Consider the following 13165-nt stretch of genomic DNA (forward strand, 5'->3'; position numbering starts at 1 on the left):
CTCCACTGCTACCCTATGCCGTATTTAATAGGGACTTAGAAGCCATTTTACACATTCACAGTCTCTCGGTCATGCAATGACACAGAGTAGCAGTGAAAGCAGCAGCAAATAATCCATGAATAATCAAATATGCAAAAGTCAAACCCATAAAAGTGGAGGGCTGACTGTATTGCTTTATGGCCAGAAAATGCTGTTTTCTGTGAAAAACAAGCACATAAGTCTCAAACTGTAAAGATCCTCATTAGTCCAAGACTTCTCTTGGCAGGGTTTCTCAATACTCAAAAAACCAATTTGTGAATATTTTCAAATAATTATTCCATCCCTGGGGCCAGCCTAGCCCCCCCCCCCCCCCATGGTTAAAAAAATCCATACTATGGAGACAGTCACTGAGAAGGGACCATCCTGTGTCCTCAGCTACTGTCACTTTGATAGTGGTGGGACCAAGGGAAAGCTCTCTTGTGAAGATCTTAAAACGTGTTGTGTGCCTTCAATTCATCTCTGATTTATGAGACCCTAAGGTGAACCTATCATGAGGGTTTTTTGGCAAGTTTCTTCAGTGGGGGTTTGCCATTGCAATCCTCTGAGGATGAGGATGATTTGCCCAAGGTTACCCGTGGGTTTACATGACTGAGCAAGAATTTGAACCCTGGTCTCCAGAGTTGTAGTCCAGCACTCAGACCACTACACAACACTGGCTCAATTAAGCAGGCACATTTTGGGAGATACAGCCTTTTGGATAGGCTTTCATTTCTGCATGCATTTTTTTTTATGCATGAACATTATTGCAAAATTCAGAGAAGGGAATATTTTGAAGGATAAATGAGTTTCAGTTCACATCTTTTTTCAAAGCAGCAAAATTTGGCAGCTTCTCCCTGATCCTCACTGGCAAAGAAAACTGTTCGCATGCTATATTTGTAAATGCCAGGCAACTATTAAAGCGGGCATCAGAACGGACCTCATAAACACAGCAGTGACTCAGTGTGTCATAGATGCAGACACCTGCAATGTGTATATTTATACTCACCACAGTATTTGTAAGAATAAAGAGAAAACAAAAGAATGTGAGGGGTTTGAAAAGGGAGACAGCTGTGAGATAAACCACTGAGGGCTGGCTGTGGGGGTGTAGAACAAAAGGAACTCTATCTCAGACATCTCTTGGAGAGACGCTTCATTTAATTACTTCCAAACTCAACTAAGAAGGTCATCTCCCATACGCCTCCCAATGACAGTCGGGAATAACACTTTTCTCACCTTCTGGTTTCAAATCACTTCCCAGAAGCAGCAATTCCAACAGATCTTGGCTGTCAGGGAGGGTTGCAAATTTAAGCTCTTTTCATTTTATCCTGTCTTATGTCTCCAAGGAAACAGGGTGCCATGTAGAACAAGATTATATTGTGGGTTTTTCCCCCCACTCTCAACTTTTCTTCTGCTTCCCTCCTAATAGCTCCCCATCGTGTTAGTTGCCATCCATAAGCATTGCCTGCTTAGTGGGTGCAAAACACCAGATGATAGCATGGTTTAATCAGAGTGGGACAGTTCTGGTATCCAGGGGACTATTCACACTAACTAATTATAATTCTACAATTCCATTCTAATTGCCATGGTTTCACCCTATGGGATCCTGGGGTTTGTAGTTTGGTCAGGCACTGGAGTAATCTGGCTGAGAATTCAAAATTTCCCTCCCTAATCTTCCAGTCCTAGGATTCCTTAAGATTAAACCATGGCATTTAAAGTGGAATAATAGTGTTATGTTTCAGTAGTGTGACTGGGTCCTATGTGGACCCTGCAGTTTCAACTCTTGGACTCCCGTTACTCTGGGGACAAAGGCAGTTCTTGACAGATGGCCACTGCAACGGACTAGTGGATGTGCTGAACAGTGACTTCAGTGTAATAATGAAAGAACAGATTCTCCTTGCCAATTCTTAAATGAAAACATTCAGTCAAAGCTGCTGGAAATAAAACAATAAGGATTTCTTGTAACAGATAAAATAGTTAGCATTCAGCTGGTTCTACCCCTCAGTTTCAAATAAAACAACATTTTCCCCCAAGTTTTTTTCACAGTCTTAACTCCCCAAAGCCCTATTCAGAACTCTTCCTAATTGGCCTTATTTCTATTTCTAACTGGCTCTATCTAACCCTATTTCCAAGTAGCCTTATGTGATAGTTTAACAAACAAACTTCTGGTTTTATAGGTTTTTCAAACTTTGGGCTTTCTTTTTAACACACACACACATATATAGTGGAAAATATGATTGTGTTCGTTGCAAAGGGAGACAAGAAGGGGCAAGCACAGTTCTACCATGTGTATCCTGAGAAGAAGATGAAAAGGTCTCCACCAAGAAGCAAATGAAAAGCCCTCCCTCCATTCCAACTGCTACTGCTCTGGCATTGGAGGGAAAGAAGCTCAATCATGATAAGGCCCAGAAGCAGGTTTAAGATCATTCCTCCATCCCAACTGCCATTGCCCTGGCCTTGAAGGGAGAGTGCCATGGACTGCCCCGGGCCTGACTTAAAGGCAGAGTCAAAGGACTCAGACTCTGAAGACATGGAGGAGACTGAGACAGGGGCAGATCTGGATCAGCTGTCTCAGAGGAGGCTCAGGAAGCTGCAGAGAAACAGACTCTATGGAAACTAGACTGCAGATGCTAGGACCTTTGAGTCTTTGAGATGTTCTTCCAGGCTAGAAGCCAAGAAGAAAGTTAATAGGTTTCAACTGAGAGAAGCAGAGGCCTTTTAAAAGACCTCCAGCTGCAGAGGTTTTTTGCAGCTGACAACCAGTCTTGCAGCCTTGTTGTTCCTGTGTCTCTTGTTCTTTGATCCATGATTCTGGTTATCTGACTTGTGGACTTGCCTTGTGACTGCACTCTGCCCTTTGTTGTGACTGACTGATGGGTATTGTGTGACCTTTGGACTGGACTCTGGACCATTCCTTGGTAGATTCCCCTGCTGTGCTGCCCTTAGTAGAGGTAAGCAGGGCAGAGAGAAGAAGAGACAGCCACTGCTCCATTGTGCATAGGCTCAGAATAAAATGAAAGACCCTTTCTCCAGAAGCAGATGAAATGCCCTTCTTCCATCCCAAATGCTACTGTCTTGGCATTGGAGGGAGAGAGTCTGTCACAGCTCAATCATGGTTTGGTCCAGAAGCAGATGGTCCACCTCCATCCCAATTGCCACTGCCCTGGCCTCAGAGAGAGAGAAGAAGAGGTAGTATCTGCTGGGATTAATCCATTCCTTCAATGCCGTTTGTGTGTCATGTCTTAATTTTGTTGGAAGTCTGAGCACAGGGAACAGTTTGGTTCTTTTACTTGCAAAGTACCATTTAGAGATGCTGCTATATAAATTGATGACGATGATGACGACAATGACACACCATTGCTATTTTGGTACAAGCTTGTTCTTTGGTCAAGCAAAACTAACAAGTTTGCACAAGAAACAGTGCATTTTACAAAAACGAAAACAAAAGTGTGTTCCTGTGAAATTTAAAATGAATTTTTGAGAAGTCCTGAATTGTGAAAAATCATCAAAAACTTGTAGGAATGTCAGTCACTGGAGAGAAAATTTTGAAAATGATTTATTCATGTGGTATTGCTGTTGTTACGCATCTCCAGGTTGATATTCAATTCATGATGATGACCTTATCGTTGGGTTTTCCTGACAAGATTTATTCAGAGGAGGTTTGCTAGTGTGTGGATTCTCCAGTCACCAAGTAGGGTTCCATGGCTGAGCAGGAATTTGAACCCTGGTCTCCTGAAATCTTGCTCAAACCATTGGACCACACTGACTCTTGCTAGCCCCACTAGTGACATAAATTCAACTGAATTTTTAAGATAAAGACTCCACAGCTAAAGGTGTCCATACATGCAATCCTCTCCCCATTTTAGAACTGGATTGTGTGGTGTGGTTTTCTTAGCTATGAGGCAGATATAGTATGCTGATTTTCCCCCCAGGCCCATGAACTCCAGCGTGTTCTACAAAGACAGCAAGATTAACATTAATTCTCGCTTCTTGTTATCTTTGCCAAAAACATAAATATGTAATGATGCAGACTGAAGCATGGCTTTCTTTGTGTGTTTTATTTCATCCTGCCGCTAATCAGATCATTTGTGGCTAGTGGTCCTGCCATCAAATTCCCATTTGAATGAAGAAGAAATTGCACTAGCTATATATTTGTCAGAGCTCTTCCACTGCATTAGAGAGGAGGTGTTTACTTACTTAGGAGAATAGAACCTGGAAAACTTTGCCCTGTTTCTTTCTGGCAAATTCAGTGTCTAGACTGTATCCCTGCAGACTGCTCATGAGGGCTCCTAGAGTGTCTGTGGAGGCGTTTGTGTGTTTGTGTGGTGTGTTTTTGTTGGGTTTTGGATTTCTTTCAGAGAGGAGGGAGCTAGTTCAAGGTCATTTTTTAGAGCTTAGTAAAGAGTGGCTCCACATTTTGCCCCAGAATTCTGCTCCTGCTTTACAAAAAGACACCTAAAATCCAAGCCAAATGATGGTCCAAATAGGCAGCAGGTGCCACCCCTAAATACTTGGAGGAATATGAGGAAACAGGTGGTATGGCACCTCCATAACCTTCAAGTGTCTCAGTTTGGTAGGAACAGTACCAGTTAATCCTCTGTCACTCACTTTTAAAGCTGGTTTTAAAATGCCTCAGACTCAACCTTGGCATGGACTATGTTTCTCCTGCTGCCCACCATGTGGAGAGTTGATTCTGGAATATAAAAGGCCTTGGGTTGTGAAGACATCTTGTAGTACCTTTGAGATGGAAAGAGAGAAGTTGGCAGCATGAGCTTTCATAGACTTCAGTCTACTTCCTCCGATGCTTTTGCATGGCCTTGGGTTGTTATGAGTGTCCTCTGGTATGGAGATTAATGTTCCCTGCAATCTTCTTGTTCACCATATCATGGGCTGAAGTTTTATAGCGGAAGTCTGTTCCCCTTTGAAAGTGATGAAGTGGAACTTTTTAATATCAGTCAGCTTCAGTGGGAAGAGGCAAAAGAAGAAGAAAAAATCCAATGGACCATAGGATGGGATGTCTGGAAATGATTAAAAGGAAAGGGGATTTATGATGCCCAAAGCATGGGCAATTTCTGAGCCGAGGGTAAGACTTTTATGAGCAACACAAGGTATTTCTTTCCCATCTAATTTTCTGGAGGACAGCCCGAGATATCCAAATAGCCTCATAAGTCTCACTTAGATGACCAAATGCCATCTCTTCCTTTCAAAACTTCGATGTATAATTTATAAGCAGCTCAATGGTAGAGTCAGGGAAGCTAATGCTGAAAAATCAGCTTGCAGTGTTCAGAGTACAAGTCTGGATCCTTTCAATACCCAGCATTGTCTGGCCTGAAGGCTTTTAAGATAGTTTTGAGCTGATGCAAAGTTGCAGCTAATAGAAAAACGAGGCAGACAGACAGATGTAATATGCTGCTGACTCAGACTGGGCAGTCCATCTATTTTGAAACCATCTACCCCAGATGCTTCCCCCATTTATGATTGCTAGTCGAGGGGCAAACACTGTTCAGAATCAAAACTAGATTTGATTTAAAAGCACACTGACCTCTCACATAGAAATGGGTGAAAATGACATTTTGATAAGACATCCATCTAACTTGAAAATTTCTGCCTAAAAATTCAACTTGAGATTTTTAATTTTTTAAAGAGGAAGATAGAAGTAAGCAAAACTGAGAGACTCTGCCATCCAGCCAGTAGGCTTTGTTGCTTTGAATTTCTCATGTATTCAGCCATACTTGTAGGGCTGAATGATGGTGACCACTTTTTTTCCCAGTAGGCATCTTAACTACTGCAGAAAAATGCAGTTAGATGTCATTTAAAGTGTTGTAGCTCCATGCTTTGGAATCCTGGATTTTGTAGTTGTAAAGGTCTTTAGCTTTCTCTGCCAAAGAGTGGTGGTAACTCATAAACTACAAATCCAGGGATTTTATAGGATGGAGCATGACAGTTAAAGTGGTGTCAAACTGCATGATTTCTACAGTGTAGATGCACCCTTTGTCACATGGAAAGGGGAGTTTAACCTCTCCAAATGAAAGATATCTCTTACCAATTTTTTTATTGTTTTCTTCATGAGAGAAATGTCTATTTTCACCAAGATAGTGTCTTGATGACTATCAAGTCAAGAGAGACTAATCTGAATTTCAAAGGCGCTATCCGATTTAGTGTGTGTTGGGGAGGGATAGGATTCAGCCCCTTGAATAGCTCATTTGAAGTTCAGGCTAAAATTCGTGATGCATCTACTGCCCCACTGACCAGATGTCACCAAATTCGGAAGAGTAGCTAACACCCCAGATTTCAAGATCAGAATTCAAAATGACCTCAGTAGATTAAAGAATTGGGCCGGAACTAATAAAATGAATTTCAATAGGGGGGAATGCAAAGTGCTATACTTAGGCATTAAAGTGAAATGCACAGTTATAGGAGGGGTGACACCTGACAGGTCCTTCTGGTCTCTTCCAACTCTATGATTCTATGATCCTCTATGATTTTATGACATGTCATTTTTTTAAAAAAAAAAGTATTTCTTTGAATCTCCAATAATATTTCCCTTTTAAAAGAAAAGCCCTATTGTTTTCTGATTATTTTCAATTGGCCCAACTAATGGTATTAACAGAAGCAATGACCAGAAACCGATTAGGGATATGTATTCTCAGAAGTGTTTCACATTGAATTAGAGATTACAAGAAAATTACGGTTGGCAAGAGTAGTAAACATCTTGCAGTGATTCAATGTCCTTGATTCCAAATTCCTTCCTTCCTTCCTTCCTCTGCCTGATGTTTCACTGCCATATTCAAAGAACATCCTTATTATCCAAGACTCAAAGGTTTTGTTGCAAAATAAATCCTGATTATGTGATGTGCATCCACAGCTAGACCTAGCTTTAGTCACCCTTTGTGGGGGCATGCTTATTCAAATTAACATGATGAGTGTCTGTTCTTTATCCTGGGTCTATTTTAAAAAAACTTTTTAAATATTTTAAATAGGGCAAAGACTAGATCCTACCCAAATCTCATGTTCTGGGAATACCTTTACAACTGTATGGGGGGATATATACAGCTGTCCAGTTATTTCTGGGACCCATCAACCTTACCAGTGTGTTCAAGACTGAGAGCTGATGGGAGCTGCAGTCAAACCATATGTAGTAAGCAACATGTTCCCATCCCTCGTGTACAAGACAGTGTCTTTAAGAAAGTTCAAGGGACAATCAAGTTACATCAATGCCTGCCACCTCCATAGAGACTGAAAAATTTCCTTATTTTAGCTTCCTTGATTTAATTGATCTTAGAATCCAAGTAATCATAAAGAAATAATTATATTTGGGGGGGGGCACTAGAATGGAAGTAGTATAGTATGTGAAAGATCATTGTAGTCTTGAATTCATTCTACTTCCTTCCTTCCTCCCTCCTTACCTCCCTCTCTCTCTCTGTCCCTGTTGCCTGGCTCTCTAGAAAAATAGGCATAACAGTAAAGGTAGGAGATTATCACAACAGCTGTTTTCTCCCATTCTGGGCATAGGCTGTGTATAAATGGATGTTATCCCACAGCTGAGTGTCCAGACTGGCGGCATCCTGTACCCAGTTGGGACTTTTCCTGTAATTAGCAAAAAAACTTTTCCGTTCATTGGAAAGAATGGGAGAAGTCTTGATGGGTATAGGATGCCTCTTATTTTTTTTAATAAGTTTTTATTGATTAAAATACACAATTCAAAGATTTCTACCTAGGCAATTCAACAGCTTCTTGTATCTTCGTTATACAGTTATTACGTAAAGGTTATTGTATTTTCAGCTTTCAACAGCAAATAAACTTCCGATGTATAACATATGCCTTGTGTGCGGAAAGAACAAAAGAAACTAACATCTAAATTCTATAAAATTTTACTACAAAGAAAGGTAGAACAGAATGTAATAAAAGACTCTATGATACAATGGGCCAGGGACTTCGGAAAGACAATCGACTTGGAAAGCTGGCAGTATGCCAGGGAAAAAACATGAAAATTCAAAATCTGCATGAAAATTACAAAAAAATGGAATCTCAGTGGCACCTGACTCCAGCAAAACTTGCAAAAATTCATAAAGGAAATAGTAACCAATGCTGGAAATGTGCAAATGCAAAAAGATCCTGGCTCCATGTATGGTGGGAATGCCCCAAAGTAAAGAAATATTGGAACCAAATTCACTTGTGTATAAAAAAAATTCGTGAGATAAATTTTGATCTGATTCCAGAAATCTATTTGTTGAATATGACAAATAGAATCCCAAGGGAAATTGAGAGCCGACATTGGCGCAAAATCTTGTACATGGTCTCAGCAGGAAGATTACTTTTGGCACAATATTGGAAAAATAACGAAACTCCGTCTCTTGACGAGTGGTTGTTAAAAATATATGACATGATGGAAATGGACAGATTAACAAATATTATTCATGGAAAGGATGAGGAGGAGGTGGAAAGGGAATGGGAGGCACTAAAGATTTTTTGTGGAAATCGATGGAAAGATGCCTCTTATCTGAGCACAGAACTGTGCGATAACATCTATTTATACACGGTCTCAGCTAGTGCCCTGATTGGGGAAAAATCCATGTGATAATCTCCTACATCACAGCAGAAAAAGAATAATAGTTGCATTAATGGAGGACAAAACTATGTATGTTTACTCAGAGGTAAGCTCCCTTGGGTTTCATTTGACTTACTTGAAAGTAAGTTTGTTTAGGTTTGCAGCCTTAATCATTGAAGGATGTCGCTAAAAGGCCATGTGTCAAGAATCCTTGTTATGGCTCAAAACAGGCTCAAAGGTCCATAGAAATCTTTTAAGTACTAAGAGCTTAATCGGTTCCCTCTCCCTGCAAAGATCTGACTCGTCCTTAATCCAGATAAAAGAGAATAAATTACACACCATGCTCTCTAGTGACTAGGACAGTAAGGGAAACAGGTGTGCAGATGCAATGCTTGAAAAATATTAATTATATTCCATCCTAACCTCACCTCCCCCCACTGCCATGATAAACTAATGTATTATAATTTTTAAATCTTCTTGGGTATTGTGTGCCTTCAAATAATTTCCACCTTATGGCAACCCTAAAGTTACATCATAGAGTATGCTGGGGCTGAGAGTGCAACCCAGTGGGTTTCCATGGCCAAGTAGGGAAATGATTCCTGGTGTCCAGAGTCAAAGACAAATATTTACAATGGAATCTCTTCAGGATCCAATAGAACCTTTCTTCTTTCCTCTCCCTTATCAATTAGTATATAAAATGGAGTAATAAATCCTGAGTTAGTCCCTTCTTCTGCAGGAAAAAAACTATAAACAAATGAGCCAATCTCCTCTCCTTGGAATGGTGAGGTGCATTTTTGCTGCTCTTGCCTTGGACGGATTTTGTGCATGTCTGTAAATGTGCAAAATTTGAAACTGTGATAAATATTGCCTCATTGCATGGACTACTAAAAATGATGGCATTGGACAGCTTCTTTGTGTCTTTTTCATCAACCAGGTTGGCCATCTATGTTCATAGTGTCTATATATGCCTAACTATGCAAAAGGAAAAGATACTAGCTCTACACAAATGTGGATATTGTAGAAAACACAAGCCCAAAAAGTGTTCAGTGTCTCAGTCTCCTGCTGGAGGCCAGGCCTCATGCAGGGCTTGGACATCTCAATCAAATCCTTGCCAACTCGAATATTATTATTTTTTTACATCTCAACCTTTACATGCTTCTCAAATATAAGTCCAGCCAACTTGTTCCTTTAAAGTTCACACTAAAAGCTAGAGTGAGTTCTTTGTCTGAAGTGGAAGCAAACAAGGACCATCAGAGGGGATGGCTGGGAAACTAAAAAGCTGAAAGCGAAGGGAACAGTCCAAGATGCTGAACTCCACTTTCTGCATATATTCAGCACCTTGGATATATCCTCTATTTTAATGGGAGCATTTTACTGGGAATTGTTGTTTTAATGCTATTCTAGGGTGGGAGGGAGATAGGGAATTAGAATTTGATATGTTTTGCTATATTTTTAATTGTGGCTTGCTGTGTAGTATTTTTATTGTTCCTTTGTTTGTTGTTACCCGCCTCGATCCAATACAGGGAGAGACAGGATACAAATAAATATTATTATTATTATTATTATTCCTCTAAAATTTGCAGCAGAACCTAAGCAGATACCCAAGCTTCCCACAAAGCTAATTTCTCCATCATTTGAAGTATTGTTGGCAGCTGGTAGGGACCCCCAGTCTCCTCATGTGTTCTTTGGGTAACACAAGTGTGGGGATGTGTAGCCCAACAAGGGCCCCTGAGGGGCTAACATAGTTCCTTACCCTCCAACAGTTGACCACCCCTCTATAGAGTCTGCACTATGAAATAAGATGGAATCTATTAAACCATTCATTTTTCAATTATCTACTGCATGAAGTTCTGGCACACCAGAATAGTACATCAAACAATTCTGGTTTTTTTCCTCTGTTACGTCTTCCACTGGGTCAATATCTTGTTTCTACAATCCTAGTAGAACAAGAAGTTCACTGAAGGCATTGATGATGAAGAAGAAGAAGATTTATTTATTTATTTATACCTCGCTCTTCAGCCAAATGGCTATCAGAGCGGCTTACAAATTGTTAATTAGACATTTCTCTGCGCTCAGGTGTACAATCTAAAGACATTTGTGCACTATCGAAGAATTTGCAACCACTGGGATACTGTTGATTAGTCCCTGCTAGAGTACAGAATCATAGTTGGCTACCCAACCAGCCCCGTTCTGCCATGCAGGATGATATAATCAAAGCACCCTTGACAGATGGCCATCCAGTCTCTGTTGAAAACCTCCAAAGAAGGAAACTCTACCACACTCAGAGGCAATGTATTCACCAATTGAACAGCTTTTACCATCAGGACGTTCTTCCTAATGTTTAGGTAAAATGTCCTCTCTGTAGTTTGAATTCATTGTTCTGTCTTTGTACTCTGAGCAGCAAAAAACAAGCTTGTTCCATCTGCAATATGATACCCTTTCAAATATTTAAACATGGTTATCATGTCATCTCATAACTTTCTGTTCTCCAGGCTAAACCTACCAAGCTCCCTAAGCCGCCCTTCATAGGGCTTGGCTTCCAGACCTTTCACCATACAATATGTAGACACATACAATCAATTGTTGAATGGTGAGTCAACACATAAGTAAATCCAATTCTGGCCAATACAATGTTGTTTTCCAATGCCTGTATGCCAGCATTTTGTCCATGCAAAGGATTAAGAGTTCCTTGGTGTTTCAGATCAATAGGACACATAATTCTCAAACTGATCATCTATCCAGAGACAATGAAGCAGCAAAAACATGTTAGCCACAATAAATTGATTGAGCTTTATAATCCCCAGCCTGACATATTCAATCATAAATACACACAAAATGATTTGTCTTTTGTAACAATCTTACCAGACCAAGCATGTGTTCCTTTAAATTGCACAGTAACTTTATAGATGAAGTGACAAATATATCACAGTTACATCGATAGTAGTACAGACAAGGCAAAGACCAAAATCTTAGGTAAGGTTGGAGAAATGAAAAGCTCTGACAATAAACTTATGCAAGATTGTAGGCTTTCAAGAAAAGAAAAATAGAGTCACTCAGTACAGCAGCATTGCAAGAAGTTCCTGCATTCAAAGAAGCATAGAAACCTAGATTTGAATGAGACCACAAGGGCTGTCCAGTCCAACCCCCTGCCATGCAGGAATATACAACCAAAGCACTCCAGATAGATGTCCGTCCAGCCCCATTACATTCCAAGGCAATATTTTCCACTATTGAACACGGTCAGGAAATTCTTCCCAATGTTTAGGTGCAATCTCTTTTCCTACAGTTTGACTCTATTGCTCCATGTCCTGGTCTCTGGAGCGGCAGAAAACAAGTATGCTCCATCCTCAATTCGACTGGGAATTGAGTCAATCAGTGGCCATTTTAGCAGAGCTGTCCCCAAGCATTTAAGCCAGGTGCTAGTCCTGCCAGGAAATTTTCCTTATAGAAATTCCACTTCTGTAGGGAGGTATTGGATGCTTCCAAGCTTGGAAAAAATACAACTTCTAAGGCAAATTCCAAGGATCCAGGCCAAAAGCTTTACTTTCAAAACAACAATCCCCAAATACTAAAAACAAATCATTTGGGGCTGGGAGGGTTTGTTATCCCATTTGGTTAAATCTTACATGAAAACACCTTTGCTAATTGTCATGGTTGACTGCCCAGGGAGGTGATGCAGTAAAAACTTTGTTAAGATCTATAATTAATGCATCTTGTAGAGAGGGAAAATTTCCAGATCAACTAAAATAAGTGGTGGTTAAACCCCTCTTGAAAAAACCCTCCCTAGACACCCAGGTGAGAAATAACTATAGATCGGTCTCCCTTCTACCATTCTTGGGCAAGGTGATTGAGAGAGCAGTTGCCTTCCAACTCCAAGCTATCTGGACCCATTTCAAACTGGCTTCAGGGCGGGATACGGAGCAGAGTCTGCCAAGGTCATTTTAGTCAATGATCTCTGTCTGGGTATCTACAGGGGAAGTGTGACCCTGTTGGTGCTCTTGGACATCTCAGCTGCCTTCGATACCATTGACCACGGTATCCTTCTGGAACGCCTGAGGGAGTTAGGTATTGGAGGCACTGCACTCCAGTGGCTCTATTCCTACCTCTTGGGCAGATTCCAGATGGTGATGCTAGGGAACAGCTGTTCTTCAAAAAGAGAGCTGACATCTGGCATCCCTCAGGGCACCATCCCATCCCCCATGCTGTTTAACATTTACATGAAGCCACTGGGAAAGATCATCCGGAAACATTGGGTGGAGTGTTATCAGTATGCTGATGACTCCCAAATCTACTTCTCTATGCCTCCGACTACTACAGTGACTAAGAATGGCATCTCTCCTCTGGATGCCTGTCTTGGGTTGGTAATGGGCTGGATGAAGGAAAACAAACTCAAGCTGGATCCAGAAAAAACGGAGGTACTCGCGATAGGTACCCCAAGTCCAGGGAAGGAGATTTGTTTACCAGTCCTGGACGGGATCACACTTCCCCTAAAGGACAAAGTTCGCAGTTTGGGAGTACTCCTGGATTCATCTCTACAATTATCATCTCAAGTGGAGGCAATGGCCAGGAGTGCCTGGTACCAACTTCGGTTGATACGCCAAC

Source organism: Sceloporus occidentalis, unplaced genomic scaffold (assembly GCF_023333645.1).
Source record: "Sceloporus occidentalis isolate IW3139 unplaced genomic scaffold, rSceOcc1.0.p SCAF_2, whole genome shotgun sequence".
Classification (NCBI taxonomy): domain Eukaryota; kingdom Metazoa; phylum Chordata; class Lepidosauria; order Squamata; family Phrynosomatidae; genus Sceloporus; species Sceloporus occidentalis.